This window comes from Bufo bufo, chromosome 1 (assembly GCF_905171765.1).
Source record: "Bufo bufo chromosome 1, aBufBuf1.1, whole genome shotgun sequence".
NCBI classification, from domain to species: Eukaryota; Metazoa; Chordata; class Amphibia; order Anura; family Bufonidae; genus Bufo; species Bufo bufo.
This window is the reverse complement of record NC_053389.1, coordinates 284246794-284271545: the sequence shown is the minus strand read 5'-3', so window position 1 is coordinate 284271545 and position 24752 is coordinate 284246794.

Below are 24752 nucleotides of genomic sequence, written 5' to 3'. Positions count from 1 at the left end.
CAAACTAGGGAGGATAAAGGGTGACCCCTGTCAGACCCTCAAAGCTCTCCCTATTCTGCTAAAGCACATGCCCGGATCCAAATGGCGGAACGAGGCATGCCCACGTGCCTAAGACTGATGACCACTGTAACCCCTACAATAGTGGAAGGGGCACGGCCACCGGTGCCCTACTCAGTATATGGAGGGAACCGTGGCCACCTCAGATCCAGTCAGAAAATAATAAGGTACACAACAATGTCTGTACACTTAGCTGAAGGTGTTGCAGCCGCAGAGAAGACTGATCCAAGGACAGCTGGCAATATCCGGAGTGCTTGCTGCAGCAGAACACAGGTCCAGTGAACTGATAGCTACAAGTGAAGATACTGAAGCAAGAGCTACAACTGAAATGAGAACTATAATCCACGCCCTACAATAGGGGGAGGGGTGATATAAAGAGAGGGAAATCAAACGCATGAGGAACAGCTGGGAGGAAGGAAACCAAAAGTAAACAGAGCAGTGAGAACTCCTCCCAGCTCTAGTAGTGACATCATCACAGGGGTGGAGAAACAGAGCTGTGAGAACGTCCCAAAGCACTGGTAGTGACACACATTGTGTAAAGAAGGGCCACGCCAGGGAACTCCTTGAAGCTGCCTTTGGTGTGCTCGGTCCCTGGTGACGGTGGCCAGTAGCAGGCGAACTCTTTTGGCGACGGCTGCTCTGCTTTTGCACACTGCTCCCATTTTTGCAACGCTGTTGGCTCGGTCTCACCACTGCCTCTTCCTCCGAACTCTGAAAGTCAGTGGCACGACCTTCATTCCAAGTTGGGTCTAGGACCTCATCGTCCCCTGCATCGTCTTCCACCCAGTCTTCCTCCCTGACCTCCTTTTCGGTCTGCACACTGCAGAAAGACGCAGCAGTTGGCACCTGTGTTTCGTCATCATCAGAGACGTGCTGAGGTGGTATTCCCATGTCCTCATCAGGAAACATAAGTGGTTGTGCGTCAGTGCATTCTATGTCTTCCATCCCTGGGGAAGGGCTAGGTGGATGCCCTTGGGAAACCCTGCCAGCAGAGTCTTCAAACAGCATAAGAGACTGCTGCATGACTTGAGGCTCAGACAGGTTCCCCGATATGCAATTGGTGATGTGACAGACTGATGGGCATGGGTTTCAGGCGCCATCTGTGCGCTTTCTGCAGAAGACTGGGTGGGAGATAATGTGAACGTGCTGGATCCACTGTCAGCCACCCAATTGACTAGCGCCTATACTTGCTCAGGCCTTACCATCCTTAGAACGGCATTAGGCCCGACCAAATATCGCTGTAGATTCTGGCGGCTACTGGGACCTGAAGTCGTAGTTTCAGTAGGACGTGTAGCTGTGGCAGAACGGCCACGTCCTCTCCCTGCACCAGAGGCTCCACCAACACCACCACCACGACCATGACAGCGTCCCTTATTAAATGTTTGCCTCATAGTTAGCGTTTACAAAGCAAAGTAAAAAGTGGTTAAGTCTGTTAAAAATAATTAACCGCCAATAAAAACCCTGTTGTAGGGTATTGCACTTAATTTTTATTTTTTTTAACTCTATATGGCAGCTGTATTTGTGGCCTAAATTTCACAGTAACTTATGCACGTCTAATCCCAGATGTGCAGTATATCAGAGGGTTTTTTCACCCCAGTAAGCACAAAGCCGTATTTCTGGCCTAAATGTGACAGTCACTTATGCATGTCTAATCCCAGATGTGCAGTATATTAGAGGGTTTTTTTCACCCCAGTAACCAAAAAGCCGTATTTCTGGCCTAAATGTGACAGTCACTTATGCACGTCTAATCCCAGATGTGCAGTATATTAGAGGGCTTTTTCACCCCAGTAACCAAAAAGATGTATTTCTGGCCTAAATGTGACACTCACTTATGCACGTCTAATCCCAGATGTGCACTATATGAAACAGATATATTTTTTTCACCCCAGTACGCAAAAAGCTGTATTTCTGGCCTAAATGTGACACTCACTTATGCACGTCTAATCCCAGATGTGCAGTATATCAGAGTTTTTTTTTTTTTTTTACCCCAGTAAGCACAAAGCCGTATTTCTGGCCTAAATCTGACACTCACTTATGCACGTCTAATCCCAGATGTGCACTATATGAAACAGATGTATTTTTTTTTTTAACCCCACTAAACAAAAAGATGTATTTCTGGCCCAAGTGTGACAATCACTTATGCACGTCTAATCCCAGATGTGCACTATATGAAACTGATGTATTTTTTTCACTCCAGTAAGCAAAAAGCTGTATTTCTGGACTTGCAGACATGCAGATAGCCTGTTCTAGTGCACTATCGTTGCATAAAATGGCTGCCGATTATCTATTGATATTGACTAACTGAAGGAAAAAAAGTTTGTTTTCAGTAGTAGGTGGCTCAGGGCAGGCTTAAAAAAATTGTGCACTGCGCCCACAAAACACATTTGCTGTAGATCGCTGTGTAAAGAAGCAGTTCTGAATCTTCAAGATTTCTCCCTGATCTCTCCCTCACAGCAGCTGCAGCCTCTCCCTACACTAATCCGAGCAGAGTGACGGGCGGCGCTACGTGACTCCAGCTTAAATAGAGGCTGAGTCACATGCTGCAGTTGGCCAACCACAGCCATGCCAATAGTAGGCATGGCTGTGATGGCCTTTTGAGGCAAGTAGTATGACGCTTGTTGATTGGCTGCTTTGCAGCTTTTCAAAAAGCGCCATAAAAATCACCGAACCCGAACTTTTACGTAAATGTTCGGGTCTGGGTGCCGAAAACCCTGAAGTTCGGTACGAACCCGAACTTTACAGTTCGGGTTCGCTCAACTCTAATAATTAGCACCCAGATGCATAACTTAATATTTATCGACATAGAATCTCATTTCATCTCAAGCAATGGAAAATAGCAAACTCACTATACTCATTCTTTCGATGACACCAGTTGCACTGTTACTGCACTATGTTTTCATTGATTTGTTAAAAGGGTTAATGCACAACCAGTTCATACTACCGTAAGAGAATTTGGAAATGTCTTGCCTGTGCACTGAGAAGCTAGTCATTTTATGCTGCCATTATAAGGGACTATGAAAAGCTGAAAAGCTGAGGTTTGGAGGGAAAAGCCAGACACAACATTATTTCTGTTAGGCTGTGCTTCTCCAACTTCACATCTCCCACTAAAAGATTCTAGATCAGTTAAAAAGGAGTTAGAGCCCACAAGTGTCTGCAGATAGGGACTAGTGTTTAGTAGGAGAAACTCTGGAGACTGCAAGAGTGTCCAGAAGATGTTGAGATGGAGATACTCTGCCACAGACCCTGGGTCACTAGCCTTTTGACCAGGAAGCCAGTTTGATAACTGATCCACAGACCCTTGGCCACGATCCCTTTGGATAGGGTACCAGCCTTCTAAGAAGGATAGGGACAGCTATTTCAGGCCTTTCCTCAGCACAGAACTTTCGGCTTCCAGAGAGGATACTGGAGAAGCCATCTCAGTGCATTGCCTATATTGTTTTGCACTTTGGTTCTTACGCAAAGAAGCACACTGGTTTACTGCAAACTCTGACTCTCTGAACCTATTTCCCATTGGGGTGCACCACATCTTACTATACCCTCAGAGAGCAGCAACAAGTGGTAGCTCAGCATAGTGTTACGGGGTCACAGCAAACTCAGCCACTTCAGATTATTTTGTGAGTATATCCGCAGAATGCAGGATAGGTCATCAATATCAGTTTGCTGGGTTCGATTCCGGGAAGCCTTGATGATCAGCTGTTTGAAAAGAATGAGGCGCTCATGCAAGCGCCGTCTCTTCAAATCTTCCCGGCATCTCCCTTTTAGGAGTGGTGCAATGTAATTACAGCTTCTTCTCCCATGCGCTTGAATAGAATGGGCAGTACACAGTAATTACACTGCACCACAGCTACAAGGAAGATGGTGTGCAGTTTAACTTTGAAAGGAAGCAGCGCTCATGCGAGCAGTGCAATCCCTTCAAACAGCTGATGCCCAAAGTTGGACCCCCACTGATCTGATATTGATGACCTATCTTGCACAACCCCATTAATGCTTGATTTTTGGGTTTAGACTAGGTTACCAGTTTTCTACACACACAGGGTTCCATGGAAAGTAAAAAAAAAAATCTCCTCTACTGTCTTCCTAACATGTTTCCATTGGTGAGGTCTAAAAGCTGAGATCACACTAATTGCTAAAAGTGAGGAGAAAGAAGCGCTTGCATAGCACACTCTCCTCACTGCAGGTGATGGGCAAAATAGATATCTATGGATCAGTCTCGATTACTTCTCCTGCAACATTCAGATAGAGAGAGCTATGTGAGTGCTTCAGTCTTCTTAATCAATGATCAATGGGGGTCTCAGCACTCAGAACCCTACCAATCAAAACCTTTGATATGTCATTCTGACATAACAAGTTTTTGAAAAACTCAGTGACCTTTAAGGAATCACAAAGGAATTATATGCCTACAGAAAGCAAGAGGTAAAGAACTACTCAATGACTTATGTTTTCAATTTAGTTAGTTACAAATGCTTTATGAAGAGAAACTACTGACTGTAAATTAGTATAAAAACTTTATTTTTAACTTTGCAAACTTGTAACTTTTCCATCAGTTGCATACAATAAGATACAATAAGATTTTGTCTTCTTGCCCAATTGCTCAAGAATTGCAGATTTTATCTTTTATAAAAGTCTTTTTAAGTCTCACAGTAGAAGAAATATTGCAATCTGCATCACATTTACAGCTATTTTGTAAAACCGTCATTTACAGAACACTGTAATTCCTTCCTTTGTAGCTATAGAACATAATTATACTGTAATAGATTCATTACAATTCAAATTTGTGTTGATCGAGCAAATTCACACATTTCTACTCTTGCCCCATATTTGTAAGACATTTTTGGGGCCTTTGTGACCAAGCAATTTTTTTCATTTTTAGAGTTGAGCGAACACCTGGATGTTCGGGTTCGAGAAGTTCGGCCGAACTTCCCGGAAATGTTCGGGTTCGGGATCCGAACCCGACCCGAACTTCGTCCCGAACCCCATTGAAGTCAATGGGGACCCGAACTTTTCAGCACTAAAAAGGCTGTAAAACAGCTCAGGAAAGGGCTAGAGGTCCCATAACATAGAATCTGGCTTCATGTCAGCAGAGAATCAGTCTTCATGTCACCCACCACTGGAATCTAATATACCCTTTTAGGGATAGATTTAAAGTAGGCCTGATACAGCAGAAACCACTAATTTAGAAAATTGCTAGGTTGGGAATTGTATTTCAACCCAGAACAAAAACTGTGCTTTGACGGACACAAAATAACTTGAGCAGCTACAGCAATAGCCACAGATTTAGCTGAATATAAATTTGAGACCTATTATTTAGGCGCTGGGTGACAGGTATACGTTTACAGACAGAATTAGACTTGGATATGCACAGTAGTGTATGTGTGAAGTTATTGAGAATGACCCTATCAGCACCTTGAATCTAATATACCCTTTTAGGGATAGATTTAAATAACCACACTATTGATGGTTAAATGGACTTGGTGGCAGCTTGCCCTTGATGTAGGATATAGCTAAAAAATAACCACACTATTGATGGTTAAATGGACTTGGTGACAGCTTGCCCCTGATGTAGGATATAGCAAAAAATAACCACACTATTGTCACGAGGGTGTCAAGAACCACGCCTGACTCCGTTATACCCGGGGTCAGGAAGTCGCAGCGGTTGGCTGCGCGCTCTATGTAAGATAGAGCTGTTTCCTTATGGTCGTTTTCTGGGTTTGCTTTGCAACCCTTTTTGGCTCACTCAGGGATCCGTAGCTCCTTCTCCTCAGCTGTTCCTTGTCCAGCACTCCCAACCTCCTTATATTCCCCTCTCACACTTCTCTGGTTGCCAGATATAGAACTTCCTGCCTGGACATCTATTCTGACCCTCTGGAGCTGTGTTGCTGCGTTCTCTGGTTGTTGGTCCAGAACGCTACCCTCCAGATCCCTGTTGGACCCTTGTGGTCTGCTGTGGTCGCCCACCTAGGTGTATGTGTTTGTCTGTATTGTCTGTCCTCTCCCTGGTGTTTCCCTCTTAGTGTCAGTGGTGCGGACTAGCGATCCCACCGGCCCGTTCACTATCTAGGGCTCATTTTAGGGAAAGACAGGGTTTAGGCACATGATCGCCGCACGGGTGAGGAACCCGTCTAGGGACGTCAGGTGCCAGCCGCAAGGTGAGTCAGGGGTCACCACCTTTCCCTCTCCCTTGGGCAGGGCTTTCCCTTTTCCCTCCCTGTGCGTGACGCCGGTCATTACATTATATCTGGCCCTTATTTTGTGTAGGTAAAAAAAATAAAAAATTTTTACCTACTTAGAATCCAGTATGGATCAAATTGCTGCTCTGTCCAAACAATTTCATGGCCTGTCTTTGGAGGTGGCAGGATTGAAGGCGTCGGTCCTCCAGCAACAGCAGCAATTACAACTGACCGCAAGCCCAGCGGTTGCTACTGGCAACCAGGTTGTTGCGGAACCCAAGGCCCCTCTCCCTGACAGATTTTCTGGGGGAAGGGACAAGTTTTTGACATTCTGTGAGGCTTGTAAATTATATTTTAAACTGCGCCCTTACTCCTCTGGTAATGAAGAACAGCGGGTGGGGGTTATTTCCCTGCTGCAGGGGGACCCGCAGTCCTGGGCGTTCTCTTTACCTACTGATTCCCAGGTTCTTCGGTCAGTGGATGAGTTTTTCGGGGCCTTGGGTCTCATATATGACGACCCTGACCGAGTCGCACTGGCTGAATCAAGATTACGGAGACTCCTACAAGGAGAGCGGCCGGTAGAGGAGTATTGCTCTGACTTCCGTAGTTGGGCTACGGATACCCAATGGAACGACCCGGCTCTCAGGAGTCAGTTCTGCTCTGGGTTATCCGAAAGGGTTAAGGATGCGCTTGCATTATATGAGACCCCCTTTTCCCTTGATGCGGTTATGTCCCTTTCTATCCGAATAGATATACGCCTTAGGGACAGGTTGAAAAAACCGGAGCAATTGGTAACCCCTCCCAAGCAGCAGTTAGTCTGTACGGACTTAGACGAGCCTATGCAGCTAGGAGGAACTACTCGTCAGGTCCGTCCTCCTGAGGCTCGCCGTAGGCGTGGGATTTGTTTTTTTTTGTGGGGAGAGGGGTCATTTCATTAATGTCTGTCCTTCTTTCCTCAGAAACAAAAGACCGTCGGAAAACTACTAACCCCAGGCTGTGTGGAGGATGTCAGCCGGGGGGTATACGTTTCCTCCATACGTACATCGCAATTTGTGTTGCCAGAGGTTATTGTTTTTGGTGATAAGACGGAGACTATTTCTTTCTTTCTAGACAGTGGAGCATGGGTAAATTTGATAGATGCCCATTTTGCCCGCACTATGGGTTTGTCTCTCTGTATGCTACAGAGACCTATTCCCATATTCGCTATTGATTCTGCTCCTCTGTCTCAGAGAAACCTCACCCACATTGTTCATAATTTACACCTTTGGGTAGGGGACCACCATAACGAGATGCTTTCATGTTATGTTCTGGAGGGGCTTCCCACTCCGGTAGTGCTGGGTCTTCCCTGGTTGGTAGCGCACAATCCAGTGGTGGATTGGCAGGCCAGGGAGATATTGGAGTGAGCAGTGCAGAGAAAATTGCTTAAATAGCAATTGTTTAGTCACCTCCATAACTACCCTACCTACATTTATTTCGGATTTTGAGGACGTTTTTTCTGAAAAGGGTTGTCAGAAGTTACCACCTCATCGTCCTTATGATTGCCCGGTTAACCTTATTCCCGGCGCCAAATTACCCAAGACCAGGTTATATAATCTTTCAGTTCCAGAGAGACAAGCCATGAAAGATTATATCTCCGAGAGTTTGGCTAAGGGACACATCAGACCCTCTTCTTCACCCGTGGCTGCAGGGTTTTTCTTCGTTAAAAAGAAAGATGGGGGCCTGCGTCCTTGCATAGATTTTCGCGAATTAAATCGGATAACCATCCGAGACCCATACCCTCTTCCTCTCATCCCTGACCTGTTTAATTAGATTGCGGGTGCTAGGTGGTTCTCCAAACTTGATCTTAGGGGGGCCTACAATCTGATTCGTATTAAGGAGGGGGATGAGTGGAAGACAGCTTTTAACACCCCTGAGGGGCATTATGAAAATCTAGTTATGCCTTTCGGTCTGACCAATGCTCCTGCCGTCTTTCAACATTTCGTTAATGACATTTTTAGTCATCTAATCGGCAGGTTTGTGGTAATATACCTAGATGATATTTTAATTTATTCGTCTGATCTGAGAACACATGAGGTGCATGTCAGACAAGTACTGCAGGTCCTACGGACGAATAAATTATATGCTAAAATTGAAAAATGTGTCTTCGCCGTTCAGGAGATACAATTCGTAGGTTATTTTTTATCTGCTTCAGGTTTCTGTATGGATCCTAGGAAGGTCCAGGGAATTTTAGATTGGGATCTTCCTGAGAACCTCAAAGCACTACAACGGTTCTTGGGCTTCGTGAATTTCTATAGGAAATTCATCAAAAATTATTCACTTATTGTAAAACCCCTTACTGACATGACTAGGAAGGGGACTGATTTTTCTAAATGGTCTGATGCCGCTAAAGTTGCTTTTTCCTCTCTAAAAGAGAGGTTTACCTCAGCACCTGTACTAGTCCAACCTGATGTCTCTCAGCCTTTTATTGTTGAAGTCGATGCGTCAGAGGTGGGAGTGGGGGCGGTGCTGTCTCAGGGTCCGTCTCCTGGCAAATGGCGTCCTTGTGCTTTCTTTTCTAAAAAACTATCTGCAGCAGAAAAGAACTACGATATTGGCAATAGGGAACTATTAGCTATTAAACTTGCGTTTGAGGAGTGGCATCACTTTTTAGAGGGGGCAGTCCACCCCGTCACTGTGATTACGGACCACAAAAATCTTCTGTACCTCGAATCAGCTAAGCGTCTCACCCCTAGACAGGCTAGGTGGTCGCTATTTTTTACCAGGTTTAACTTTGTGATTACTTATCGTCCTGGGACAAAGAATACCAAGGCTGATGCACTATCTCGTTGTTTCCCTGGAGGGGGTAATGTGAGTGATCCGGTGCCCATTCTTCAAAGAGGAGTGGTTGTTTCTGCAGTACACTCTGTTCTGGAGGGGAAGGTGTTAGAGGCCCAGGGGGACGCCCAGCTCTTTTGCCCCTCAGAGAAACTGTTTGTACCATTGAACCTACGTTTCGAATTATTAAAGGAACATCATAATTCGGCACTTGCTGGGCACCCGGGTAGTAAAGCAACCTTGGAGCTATTGTCTCGTCGTTTTTGGTGGCCAAGGTTGCGTCAGGATGTATTGGATTTTGTGTCTTCTCGTTCTACCTGTGCGCGCGCAAAAGTTTCACATACACGTCCTGCAGGGTCTCTATTACCACTCGTCATTCCTAATAGACCATGGACACATCTGTCAATGGATTTTATCACTGACTTACCTTTGTCTGCGGGTAAAACAGTTATTTTGGTAGTAGTGGACAGGTTTAGCAAAATGGTACACTTCATTGCGTTACCCGCACTACCTAATGCTAAGACTCTTGCTCAGGTATTCGTCAGTGAAATCGTGAAGCTTCACGGGGTCCCCTCCGATGTTTCGGACTGGGGTACCCAGTTTATTTCTAAATTTTGGAAAGCCTTTTGTTCCCGTTTGAGGGTACACTTGTCCTTTTCCTCAGCTTTCCATCCTCAGTCGAATGGACAGACTGAGCGTACCAACCAAAACCTGGAGACATATCTAAGATGTTTTGTGTCTGAAAACCAAGAGTTGTGGTCATCATATTTACCGTTAGCTGAGTTTGCCATAAATAATCGTCGGCAGGAATCCACTGGCAAGTCACCATTTCTTGGTGCATATGGTTTTCATCCCCAATTCTGTACTTTCAAAGAGGGGAGGTCTTCTGGGGTTCCCGAAGAGGAACGGTTTTCGTCATCTCTTTCATCGGTATGGCAGAAGGTGCAAGCTAACTTGAAAAATATGGGAGGTAAATACAAATGCATGGCTGATAAGAGACGGTCGCCAGGTCCGGACCTTGGAGTGAATGACTGTGTGGTTGTCTACTACGAATATTAAATTGAAGGTTCCCTCTTGGAAACTGGGTCCTAGGTTTATTGGTCCTTACAAAATTGTAGCCATCATCAACCCCGTGGCTTTTCGCCTGGAGTTACCTCAGACTTTTAAAATCCATAATGTCTTTCATAAGTCGTTACTCAAAAAATATGTTCCACCTCTAGAACCGTCACCGCTGCCACGCCCTCCTGTTGTCGTGGATGGTAATCTAGAATTTCAGATATCCAAAATTGTTAATTCTCGTCGGTCCGCTGCTCTCTTCAATATCTGGTGCATTGGAGAGGTTACGGTCCCGAGGAAAGAATGTGGGTTCCTGCGTCTGAGGTAAACGCCGACAGGCTAGTTCGGGTTTTTCATGCCTCTCATCAAGAGAGACCTGGTCCTGAATGTCCGGAGGCCCCTCGTAGAGAGGGGGGTACTGTCACGAGGGTGTCAAGAGCCACGCCTGACTCCGTTATACCCGGGGTCAGGAAGTCGCAGCAGTTGGCTGCGCGCTCTATGTAAGATAGGGCTGTTTTCTTATGGTAGCTTTCTGGGTTTGCTTTGCAAACCCTTTTGCCTCACTCAGGGATCCGTAGCTCTTTCTCCTCAGCTGTTTCTTGTCCAGCACTCAACCTCGTTATATTCCCCTCTCACATTTCTCTGGTTGCCAGATATAGAGCTTCCTGCCTGGACATCTATTCTGACCCTCTGGAGCTGTGTTTCTGCGTTCTCTGGTGGTTGGTCCAGAACGCTACCCTCCGGATCCCTGTTGGACCTTTGTGGTCTGCTGTGGTCGCCCACCTGGGTGTATGTGTTTGTCTGTATTGTCTGTCCTCTCCCTGGTGTTTCCCTCTTAGTGATAGTGGTGCGGACTAGCGATCCCACCGGCCCGTTCACTATCTAGGGCTCATTCTAGGGAAAGCCAGGGTTTAGGCACATGATCGCCGCACGGGTGAGGAACCCGTCTAGGGACGTCAGGGCAGTCAGGTGCCAGCCGCAAGGTGAGTCAGGGGTCACCACCTTACCCTCTCCCTTGGGCAGGGCTTTCCCTTTTCCCTCCCTGTGCGTGATGCCGGTCATTACAGCTATGTTAAGAGCTGCACAATTCACCCAAGATGATTTGCTGGTTGGCAAAAATAATTTGAAGAGGGACAAAGGAGGTGGTATATCTCACAGATTCGTGTTCTCATTCAAATATAGTCCTATGGCGGATGCCATTCGTAGGACTATATACCATAATTGGGATATATTGAGTGGTGATGAATCCCTGGGGGAGTTGGCATGGAACAAACACATAGTTGCTTCCAGACGTAGACTCTGGGTGAATAAACCACACGCTTCTTTTGAAACTTCTGGTGTGCTGCTGGCATTTTTTCTTTTCTACTACATTGGACCAGGTGCCGGTCCATATTGGCCTGACCTGCACCCGTACTCTACAGTGTGCTGCATCCTCATTTTTTCCAAAGTCTGCTTTCAGACGTAGCCATACCTTGAAAGTTAGGTTGGTTAGAAGTAGGTATTTAGAAAGAAAGCCAGATGTATGGTTGAAAGAATATGTACCCAAGGGCAACCGCAAATGTGGTAATTGTTCATTTTGTAGGTATAATCCTCAGTATAGAGTACTGTGTTTTGGTGGTTTACAAAACAGGGTTAACTGCCTCATTACTTGTCGAAGTAAGTTCTTAGTCTACCTGATAATGTGTCCCTGTGGCCGCTTCTATATTGGCAAAATGATTAGACCATTATTTGAAAGAATAAGAGAACACTAATTCTGTGACATCTGGAAAAGGATGTCCGCGTCTAATCAAGCATGTCAGAGAGATGCATGGAGGCGACCCCAGGGTCCTAACATTTTCAGGGGGCGACAGACATGCCCAATTATTACGCAAAGAAACTAGCTGGATTATCAGAACCAATGCTATGGGTCCACTGGGTCTTAATGACCGTAATGACTTAAGTGTTTTTCTATAGGCTATGTTGTATTGCCGCATCTTGTTTAGTAGGTATTTGTGCCATTTTGTATTGTATTTTATATTATTGTCAGTGCTAGTTGAGCGCATGTCTGTGTGGGTGGCGCTGACGTATACAGTGGGATGCGAAAGTTTGGGCAACCTTGTTAATCGTCATGATTTTCCTGTATAAATCGTTGGTTGTTACGATAAAAAATGTCAGTTAAATAGATCATATAGGAGACACACACAGTGATATTTGAGAAGTGAAATGAAGTTTATTGGATTTACAGAAAGTGTGCTATAATTGTTTAAACAAATTTAGGCAGGTGCATATGTCTCCAGATTCTGATTGACACGCTCTGTCTGGCCATTCGACTGCGGGTGGAAAGCAGAAGAGAATGACAACCGAACCCCCAAGCGAGAACAGAAAGCCTTCCAGAATCTGAAAACAAACTGTGTGCCCCTATCAGAGACTATGTCTGAAGGAATACCATGCAATTTGACAATGTGATCAATAAATGCCTGCGCCAGCGTTTTAGCTTTGGGCAACCCAGGAAAAGGAATAAAATGCGCCATTTTGCTAAAACGGTCCACCACCACCAGAATCAGTCTTCCCTGAGGAACGAGGCAGGTCCGTAATGAAATCTATGGACAGATGTGTCCAAGGACGGGAAGGAGAGGACCTGATGGCCGTGAATGAGGGACTTTGGCACGAGCGCAGGTCTCGCAGGCTGCCACAAAACCCTCAACTGACTTACGAAGAGCCAGCCACCAGAATCTCCGAGCAATGAGATCCACTGTGGCTCTACCCCCCGGGTGACCAGCAAGGACAGTATCGTGGTGCTTCTTAAAAACCTTGTGTCGTAAAGCGAGAGGCACAAACAACCTCCCAGGGGGACAAAGATCAGGAGCCTCTGCCTGGGCTGCCTGAACCTCTGCCTCCAATTCAGGATAAAGAGCAGACACAACCACCCCTTCAGCCAAAATGGGACCCGGGTCTTCAAAGTTCCCCCCTCCCGGAAAACAACGTGACAGGGCATCCGCCTTCACATTCTTAACCCCAGGGCGGAACGTGACAACAAAATTAAACCTTGAAAAGAACAAAGACCATCTGGCCTGTCTCGGGTTCAGACGCTTGGCTGACTCCAAGTAGGCCAGATTCTTATGATCGGTAAACACGGTAATAGGGTGTCTGGCTCCCTCTAGCCAATGGCGCCACTCCTCAAAAGTTAACTTGATGGCCAACAACTCCCTATCTCCCACATTGTAATTTCTCTCTGCGGAGTAGAGTTTCTTCGAGAAAAAGGCACACTGTCGCCATTTGGCAGGAGAGGGACCCTGAGACAAGATCGCACCCACACCCACCTCAGAAGCGTCCACCTCAACAATGAAGGGCAGAGAGATATCAGGTTGTACCAAGATGGGAGCGGACGCAAAACTCTCTTTGATACTAGAAAAGGCCTTACGCGCCTCTACCGACCAGGAAGAAAAATCTACGCCCTTTCTAGTCATATCAGTCAGTGGCTTAACAACAGAGGAATAATTCAAAATGAACTTGCTGTAATAATTGGCAAAACCTAAAAAGCGCATCAGCGCCTTCTGATTCTCAGGAAGCTCCCAATCAAGCACAGCGCGGACCTTCTCGGGGTCCATGCGAAAACCAGAAGCGGAGAGAAGAAAACCCAGAAATTGAATTTCTGGAACCGCAAACACACATTTCTCCAGTTTAGCGTACAATTTATTCTCCCGCAGAATGAGCAAGACCTGACGTAGGTGGTCCCTATGAGTTTTGAAATCAGGAGAAAAAATCAAAATGTCATCTAGATACACCAGTACAAATTTCCCCATTAAATGATAAAAAATGCTGTTCACAAAATGTTGGAAGACGGCTGGAGCATTCATCAAACCAAAAGGCATAACCAAATTCTCAAAATGGCCCTCAGGGGTATTGAAGGCTGTCTTCCATTCGTCCCCTTCTCTGACCCCGACCAGGTTGTATGCCCCTCTTAAATCCAATTTGAAAAAAACTTTAGCCCCAACAATCTGGTTAAACAGGTCCGGGATCAGAAGAAGCGGATAAGGGTCACGAATTGTGATACTGTTCAGCTCCCTGAAATCCAGACATGGTCTTAAAGAACCATCTTTTTTCTTAACAAAAAAGAAACCAGCGGCAACAGGTGACTTTGAGGGTCGTATGTGTCCCTTTCTCAGACTCTCATAGATATAAGAACGCATAGCGAGCCTTTCAGGTTGGGAGAGATTGTATAAACGAGATTTAGGCAGCTTGGCGCGTGGGATGAGATTAATAGGGCAATCGTACTCCCGGTGAGGGAACACCACTCTCAGAAAACACATCCGAAAATTCAGAAAGAAAAGATGGTACAGTCTTAGTAGAAACCTCTGAAAGAGACGTCGAGAGGCAATTCTCTCTGCAAAAGTCACTCCAACCATTTATTTGCCTCGCTTGCCAATCAATGGTGGGGTTATGTTTAGTGAGCCAGGGTAGCCCCAACACTAGAGGAGTAGGTAACCCGCCTAAGATGAAACATGACACATCCTCAACATGAGCATCAGCCACCATCAAACGGATATTGTGAACTATGCCCTTTAACGATTTTTGAGAAAGTGGAGCGGAATCAATAGCAAAAACAGGTATGTCCTTTCCCAAAGTGCATACCTGGAAAGCATGTGTTATAGCAAATTGATTATCAATGAGATTGACAGCTGCTCCACTATCTACAAAAATCTCGCTATGTTCTTGCTCTCTAGCGCCACCCTCGCAGGTAGGACAAAACGGGAACTACAAGCAAACGGAAAACCTTCAATTTCCGCATCAACCTTGCCAATAGTAACAGATGGAACATTTTTAGAGGACTTTTTTTCTTTTTGTTTCTTTATTATTCTCTAAAAACTCCCTAAATCTCCTAGAGGGGCAAACATTTGCCAAATACCTCCACAACAGAAACAAACCTTCCTCTGAGAGCTGAATCCTCTATTGTTAGAGGCAAGCAAACCCAGCAGCATGGGCTCCGGCTCAGAGGATTGAGAGAGAGTGAGGCTCTTGCGCACTGAATGAGACCACCCCACTGTCCTTGGACTGAGTATGACAGGAAAGAGTGATCTCTCCTCTCTCTCTAAGACGCCTGTCAATATGAACAGCCTGAGACATGGCAGACTCCAAAGAGGTAGGTCTCTCATGAAAGGGAAATGCATCTTTCAATCCCTCTGAAAGACCATGGCAAAATTGACTTCGGAGTGCAGCATCATTCCATCCAGTATCAGCTGCCCATCTCCGAAATTCTGAACAGTATATCTCTGCGGATTGTTTACACTGGCACAAAAGACGCAGTTTAGAGTCAGCCAGAGCAATACGATCCGGATCATTATATATCTGACCCAGGGCTACAAAAAATGAATCCACTGAATGGAGAGGCCGTGCCCCCACCGGCAGCGAACAGGCCCAGGACTGAGCGTTATCCCTGAGCAGCGAGATGATGATCCCTACCCTCCACTCCTCATCACCAGAGGAATGGGGAAGTAGGCGAAAATAGAGTTTGCAAGCCTCTCTAAAACGAACAAAATTCTCACTACCCCCGGAGAACGTATCCGTAAGCGAGATTTTAGGCTCAGAACAAATTCCATGAACGCAAGCAGAAACGGTCACCTGAAACTGAGAGACAGTTTTACGGAGATCTGCTACCTCCAGTGAAAGACCCTGCATGTGGTCAATCAAGGCTGAAACCGGATTTATGCTTAAGACGGTTTTGGCGGTTTATAATGTCACGGATGGTGTTGCAGAAAACAAAAAGTAACAAATAAAGATCCGACTGACTTGATCCAAAACTAAGGAACAAAAGGGTGAGCTCTATTAAAGCCCTAGAGCTCTCCCTGACTGCTCAGCCCATGCAAAGATCTCAATCATAGAAAGTTGCATGTCCACGTACCTCGACTGTGTGACACCTGAACACCCTATAATAGTGAAGGGACACGACCACTGGCTCCCTACACTAAATACGGAGGGAGTCAGGGTCACCTAGGATCAAGCCAACAGGAAAACACAAATACAGAAATAGACTTATCTTGAGGAACCAGCAGTAGCAACTTCAAGCAGTGAACAGAAACCAGGAAGTAGTATAAACCGCAAAGTGAAGCAGTATGGGAGGAGATATATACGGAGGCAATCACTGCTAATAGATAACAGCTGGGAGAGGGAGAAGAGATGTCAAAGCAAAACAAAAGAACATCATTCAGGAGGTACTGAAGAACGTCTATCAGAACTTCTTAGAGATCTGGCGGTGACACACTCCTCTTTTAATTTTCTCTGAAGAGTAGCAACATGGGGGTCTCAAAACAACTCTCAAATGACCTGAAGACTAAGATTGTTCACCATCATGGTTTAGGGGAATGATACAGAAAGCTGTCTCAGAGATTTCAGCTGTCTGTTTCCACAGTTAGGAACATATTGAGGAAATGGAAGACCACAGGCTTAGTTCAAGTTAAGGCTCGAAGTGGCAGACCAAGAAAAATCTCGGATAAACAGAAGCGACGAATGGTGAGAACAGTCAGAGTCAACCCACAGACCAGCACCAAAGACCTACAACATAATCTTGCTGCAGATGGAGTCACTGCATCTTTCAACCATTCGGCACACTTTACACAAGGAGATGCTGTATGCGAGAGTGATGCAGAGGAAGCCCGCTTGAGGTGGGCTAAAGCACATTTGGACAAGCCAGCTTCATTTTGGAATAAGGTGCTGTGGACTGATGAAACTAAAATTGAGTTATTTGGCCATAACAAGGGGCGTTATGCATGGAGGAAAAAGAACACAGCATTCCAAGAAAAACACCTGCTACTTACAGTAAAATATGGTGGTGGTTCCATCATGCTGTGGGGCTGTGTGGCCAGTGCAGGGACTGGGAATCTTGTCAAAGTTGAGGGACACATGGATTCCACTCAGTATCAGCAGATTCTGGAGACCAATGTCCAGGAATCAGTGACAAATCTGAAGCTGCGCTGGGGCTGGATCTTTTAACAAGACAACGACCCTAAACACTGCTCAAAATCCACTAAGGCATTTATGCAGAGGAACAAGTACAACGTTCTGGAATGGCCATCTCAGTCCCCAGACCTGAATACAATTGAAAATCTGTGGTGTGACTTAAAGAGAGCTGTCCATGCTCGGAAGCCATCAAACCTGAAAGAACTAAAGATGTTTTGTAAAGAGGAATGGTCCAAAATACCTTCAACCAGAATCTAGACTCTCATTGGAACCTACAGGAAGCGTTTAGAGGCTGTAATTTCTGCAAAAGGAGGATCTACTAAATATTGATTTCATTTCTTTTTTGTGGTGCCCAAATTTATGCACCTGCCTAATTTTGTTTAAACAATTATAGCACACTTTCTGTAAGTCCAATAAACTTCATTTCACTTCTCAAATATCACTGTGTGTGTCTCCTATATGATATATTTAACTGATATTTTTTTATCGTAACAACCAACGATTTATACAGGAAAATCATGACGATTAACAAGGTTGCCCAAACTTTCGCATCCCACTGTATATATGGCGTATTGACGTCATCACGCTAGGAGGCCTGAGGAAGCGTGACTCCACACGAAACGGCCGTCTCCTTTTGATGCCTGTGTAGCGTCCTGCACCCTTACTGCCTGTTTTTGGGTCCGTACCTGTATGGATGAATAAAGTAACATTTGGACTCTTACCGGTGAGTGCCGTCTCTTATCTTCATACCTCATGATCCTTCAGTGCCTTACAACTACTGGGTGTCCAAGCTGGACACGTGGCACGAACTGGCGCTCTATGCCTTAGAGGTGCTGGCCAGCCCTGCAGCCAGCGTTTTGTCTGAGTGGGTATTTAGTGCTGCTGGTGGCATTATAACAGATAAGGGTATCTGTAACATCCCAGAGTATGTCACTAAAACTCGGTGACCCTGCCATGTGATGTTAAAGTGTAAATGTGTTAACATACTGTGTAATCTGACATTACATTTGTGTTATATGGATTTACTGTGACTGTTTCATGTAATTTGCTGTAATTCTCAATGTACACCAGCAGGTGGCAGCAATATGTAAGTGGACCATAGCCAGTTAATAGATCTAGGCTGGAATAGTCCATTCCAGGCTAGCTTCCCCCTATCTGAGAAGGAGTGGAATGTTCCCACATCCTACTTCAGGGGGAGGAAGGAAAGTTCTAGGCAGTGTGAGCCACCCCCCTGCTGGGGTAGGCTGTGTTAGTAGGAGCTCCCAGAAACAGGGATCCCAACCAAGGATTCAAGCCTCTGCTGAGGCCCAAGATCAACCTTCCTAGCCTGAGTCCCTTACCTCAGCTGGTGGACAGAGAAAGCAGCCATCTACATAACTATCAGATCTCCAGGAAGCCACCATCATATCCTGCGAGCAGTCCTGTAAGTAAAGATCCAAAGATAAAGAGAAGATAAGTACCTCTTCAGCTAGTCAGACCCATATAAGCAGACTAAAGACAGAGCAGAAGATAGATACCTGCCAGATTCTAATAGGCGTATGATCAGATGCAGAATACATATAAATTCCTGCCACATATTGCCAAAACCTGCTGGGACCCTAGACTATTGCTGTATACTTGTATGGATCAAAGCTGCATATCATAACCACAAGTAAAGACAAGTTGGACCCTATTATCTGTGTGGAATTCCATCAGTCCTCCATTACACCAGCAGGCCCTCACCTACAATCTTTTACAGGGTTAGCTCTTCTGTAGGCGCTTACCTAATTATACCTAATAGGTAATTTGTGCGCATGCTGCCTTGCTTGGAAGTGGTAGCTGTTTCTCAGGCTCCCTCTCCGGAATCAAACCCTGATTCCCCGTTACCCATGGTCACCATGGTTCGCATTGAAAATAATATCGAAAGTTGATAGGGCAGACATTCTAATGGATCATCGCGGTCATGGGGACGTGCGATCGGACCCAGGTTATCTAGAGTCACCAAAGCGGCAGCAGGCTCTAGTCCATAATGTTTTAGATGGTCAGATCAGCAGGCCCTTGCTCCACATGTTTTTGGGGGTCACCAGTAGACCATCAATCATAGTTTTTCAAGGCTGTGTATGATGCCCTCCTTTATGTGTAACCAAGGGTGTATTGTAGTGCCGGTTCCTTGTAATTTCTGGCAGCCCTTTCACTTAGTGCATAGGCTTTATGAGTGTAGGAGTCCCACTAAATGAACCATTGTACCACAATGTGAATGAGGCCCTCCTTTATGTGATACACAGGTTGTATCGGAGTGCCTCTTCCTTGTAATTTTATGGCAGCACTTGCACTTTATATACAAGTAAATATACAGGAAAGAATGTTTCCTAACAATTTTTCCTCTAAAATCGATTTTATCTTCTGTTTTCGGTCTGTAAAAGTGGCATACTATTCGGACAACATCATTCCCAGCAGCAACCTGAGAGTCAAAGATGCATCCAGACATCCCCTCCATGCTGTTCTCGAACCATTTGAGTGTTGTTTCCATCAATTTATGACCTTTTCCTATGAACCAGGCACCCTCCCCTCTTCAGAGCAGGGGGTGCCTGGTTTAATGCTCGGATTCTCCCATTAACATCCATTATACTCGGGTGCTCGGTAGAGCACCCTAGCATCCCGATGTGTTCGGCCCGAGCCCCCGAGCACTATGGTGCTCGATCAACACAACAATTTTACTGTAGGCCAGTAAAGTAATCTACTGACCGTCTAATATACCTCCAGCCACATAATCACTTGCTCTTTTCTGTCCATTGAATGCATTATTTTTGGGGCCTGTACTCAACTGGCCTACAGTAAAATTGTTATCCACTGACCGACTTATATACTTCCAGCCACATAATCAGTTGTTCTTTTCTGTAATGTGAATGCCTAATTTACAGGGCCCTGTACTCCCGTGGCCTAAAATTAAATTTCTCTAGGCTCCAGCAGGGCACATTTTTGAGAGTTTCTCTTTCAGATGCATAAAAATGGCCCCTGATTAAAATAGTTTTTTTTTTGTGGGAATTTTTGCCATTGACCCCCCTCTGTTATGTCACTGTCCATGTTTTGGGACTATTTGTGCACTTCTAGGAAGTATTTGGTGGCTGCAAATATGACCTGAAGGTTTTTAAGGTTCGCCTGCCATTAAAGTGAATGGGGCCCGCCACGAACACTCAGTTTGCAAACATTTAAACGCGAATGTGCATAGGCGTTCGTGAAATGTCCCGGTCGATGTTCGTCTAGCACTATTTATAATTATAGTAACATAGTAACATAGTACATAAGGCCGAAAAAAGACATTTGTCCATCCAGTTCGGCCTGTCATCTTGCAAGTTGATCCAGAGGAAGGCAAAAAAAAAACTGAGGTAGAAGCCAATTTTCCTTACTTTAGGGGAATAAAAAATTCCTTCCTGACTCCAATCAGGCAATCAGAATATCTCCCTGGATTAACGACCCCTCTCTAGTAGCTATATCCTGTAATAATATTACACTCCGGAAATACATCCAGGCTCCTCTTGAATTCCTTTATTGTACTCACCAACACCACCTCCTCAGGCAGAGAGTTCCATAGTCTCACTGCTCTTACCATAAAGAATCCTTTTCTATGTTTGTGTACAAACCTTCTTTCCTCCAAACGCAGAGGATGTCCCCTCGTCACAGTCACAGTCCTGGGGATAAATAGATAATGGGATAGATCTCTATACTGACTCCTGATATATTTATACATAGTAATTAGATCTCCCCTCAGTCGTCTTTTTTTCTAAAGTGAATAACCCTAATTTTGATAATCTTTCAGGGTACTGTAGTTGCCCCATTCCAGTTATTACTTTAGTTGCACTCCTCTGGACCCTCTCCAGCTCTGCTATGTCTGCCTTGTTCACTGGAGCCCAGAACTTTACACAGTACTCCATGTGTGGTCTGACTAATGATTTTTAAAGTAGTAGGAATATGTTCTCATCACGGGCATCTATGCCCCTTTTGATGCAACCCATTATCTTATTGGCCTTGGCAGCAGCTGCCTGACACTGTTTTTTGCAGCTTAGTTTGCTGTTTATTAAAATTCCTAGATCCTTTTCCATGTCAGTGTTACCGAGTGTTTTACCATTTAGTATGCATGGGTGACTTGCATTATTCCTTCCCATGTGCATAACTTTAAATTTGTCAGTGTTAAACCTCATCTGCCACTTGAGGAAAGAATATACAGTAGATGATTTATTTACCTATTGGAAGTGCCCGGCTTCTTCTTCTGACCTCTGTGTGTCCACCTTGGTCCATTCCTATAGCTGCACTCCTGCACTCCAGTGACTCACCTCTCAACTACAGGAGGTGGAGCTAGCAGGTAGGAGGATACATGCTGTTCAGGAGATTTTCCTGGTGCATACATCATTTATACTCCATAATATGATTTGAATAAAGCCATATGTTTATACACATGTTTAGATTTCATGTACCTTATGTAAGGAGCTGCAAAAGAGTTAAATTTTTATATTGGGGTACAAACACAAATACACATAAAAATTATGTACACACAGATGTAAGGGTGGGTTCACATCATGTTTATGCCATCTAACATATACATGGGAAAAAAAACAGATACAAAAGCGTAGCACACCACGCTTTTTTATTCTACACTCTGGTAATTAAACGTATAAATTAACTTACCGTTTGCTAAGAGTGCAGTTAAACATGGGATCTATAAGGTCTCTCTTCCTCATATTAGGAAATCAGTGCTATAAATGAAGCATGATAGGTGGGATGTTTTAGCATGAATTTGATGATTTGAGAATAAATAGGCTTAAGCAGGCTAAGTGAATAAATATATTTACTAAATGTAATAAAAAATATAAAAAAATCACATACAGAGTAGCAAAAGTAAATAATAATTACTGGCCTGCAACATAATGGAGGAAAACTCCATTTTTTATCATGCTCCATTTTTTAGCACATGACTGACACCCCACAGTGATGCAAGAGATAGTGACCTACAAATTCCTACCTAGATGATTTTCTCAGCAGAGTTCCAGTTATTTATATTTGGAATAAGGTTTATACCTTTCAGCCCCTCCTCCTACGGATGTCTAGTGTGCAGTGCATGTCTCTGAGATAATCACTCAGGAATGCCGCTTTCTCAGCACAATAGAGGGGGGGGGATATGTTATCTAACTATCCCTAACTCACTACTTTGCAAATATTAAAGAGGACAGAAGCAATCAGCACGTAATTGAGTATATAAAATACCCTTACAACACTTTCCATCCCTGGTTCTTCCACTTTAATTCATTTTCACATTTCCACATTCAAAATGTAGAAAAATAAGCTAAAGTTTATGTAACTTCATGACCGATTCTAAATAACATAACATAATATAGCTGCTAGTCATTTAACAAAAAATACTTTGGAACCATTGCATTTCTTAAACAAAAACAAAAATCACAAAAAATGTATTGGACTAGCAAGAAGTGTATTTTAGAGATGAGCAAAGTTCTAAAAAATTTGATTTGGCTGCATCGCCAAATAAAAATTATTCATGATTAGAGTTGAGCGAACACCTGGATGTTCGGGTTCGAGAAGTTCGGCCGAACTTCCCGGAAATGTTCGGGTTCGGGATCCGAATCCCATTGAAGTCAATGGGGACCCGAACTTTTCGGCACTAAAAAGGCTGTAAAATAGCCCAGAAAAGGGCTAGAGGGCTGCAAAAGGCAGCAAAATGTAGGTAAATCCCCTGCAAACAAATGTGGATAGGGAAATGAAATAAAATAAAAATAAAATAAATTAAAATTAACTAATATCAATTGGAGAGAGGTCTCATGGCAGAGAATCAGTCTTCATGTCATAGCAGAGAATCAGGCTTCACGTCACCCACCACTGGAACAGGCCATTGTCAGATATTTAGGCCCCGGCACCCAGACAGAGGAGAGAGGTCCCATAGCAGAGAATCAGGCTTCATGTCATAGCAGAGAATCAGGTTTCAAGTCATAGCAGAGAATCAGGCTTCATGTCATAGCAGAGAATCAGGCTTCACGTCACCCACCACTGGAACAGGTCATTGTCAGATATTTAGGCCCCGGAACCCAGACAGAGGAGAGAGGTCCCAAAGCAGAGAATCAGGCTTCATGGCATAGCAGAGAATCAGGCTTCACGTCACCCACCACTGGAACAGGCCACTGTCAGATATTTTTAGGCCCCGGAACCCAGACAGAGGAAAGAGTTCTCATAGCAGAGAATCAGGCTTCAAGTCATAGCAGAAAATCAGGCTTCATGTCATAGCAGAGAATCAGGCTTCATGTCATAGCAGAGAATCAGGCTTCATGTCACCCACCACTGGAACAGGCCATTGGCAGATATATAGGTCCCTGCATTCAGACTGAGGAGAGAGGTCCGATAGCAGAGAATCAGGCTTCATGTCGTAGCAGAGAATCAGGCTTCATGTCACCCAACACTGGAACAGGCCACTGTCAGATATTTTTAGGCCCCGGCACCCAGACAGAGGAGAGGTTCATTCAACTTTGGGTTGCCCCGCAATATAATGGTAAAATGAAAATAAAAAAAGGATTGAATGAGGAAGTGCCCTGGAGTACAATAATATATGGTTAAGGGGAGGTAGTTATAAATGTCTAATCTGCACAAGGGATGGACAGGTCCTGTGGGATCCATGCTTGGTTAATTTTTATGAACGTCAGCTTGTCCACATTGGCTGTAGACAGGCGGCTGCGTTTGTCTGTAATGACGCCCCCTGCCGTGCTGAATACACGTTCAGACAAAACGCTGGGCGCAGGGCAGGCCAGCACCTCCAAGGCATAAAAGGCTAGCTCTGGCCACGTGGACAATTTGGAGACCCAGAAGTTGAATTGGGGCCGAACCATCAGTCAGTACGTGGAGGGGTGTGCACACGTACTGTTCCACCATGTTAGTGAAATGTTGCCTCCTGCTAACACGTTCCGTATCAGGTGGTGGTGCAGTTAGCTGTGGTGTGGTGACAACTTTTCCACATCTCTGCCATGCTAACCCTGCCCTCAGAGGAGCTGGCCGTGACACAGGTGTGTTGGCGACCTCTTGCTCCTCCTCTGCCTTCGCCTTGGGCTTCCACTTGTTCCCCTGTGACATTTGGGAATGCTCTCAGTAGCTCGTCTACCAACGTGCGCTTGTACTCGCGCATCTTCCTATTACGCTCCAGTGCAGGAAGTAAGGTGGGCACATTGTCTTTGTACCGGGGATCCAGCAGGGTGGCAACCCAGTAGTCCGCACACGTTAAAATGTGGGCAACTCTGCTGTCGTTGCGCAGGCACTGCAGCATGTAGTCGCTCATGTGTGCCACTCTGCCCAGAGGTAAGGACAAGCTGTCCTCTGTGGGAGGCGTATCGTCATCGTCCTGCGTTTCCCCCCAGCCACGCACCAGTGATGGGCCGGAGCTGCGTTGGGTGCCACCCCGCTGTGAACATGCTTCATCCTCATCCTCCTCCACCTCCTCCTCATCCTTGTCCTCCTCGTCCTCCAGTAGTGGGCCCTGTCTGGCCACATTTGTACCTGGCCTCTGCTGTTGCAAAAAACCTCCCTCTGAGTCACTTCGAAGAGACTGGCCTGAAAGTGCTAAAAATGACCCCTCTTCCTCCTCCTCCTCTTGGGCCACCTCCTCTTCCATCATCGCCCTAAGTGTTTTCTCAAGGAGACATAGAAGTGGTATTGTAACACTGATAACGGCGTCATCGCCACTGGCCATGTTGGTGG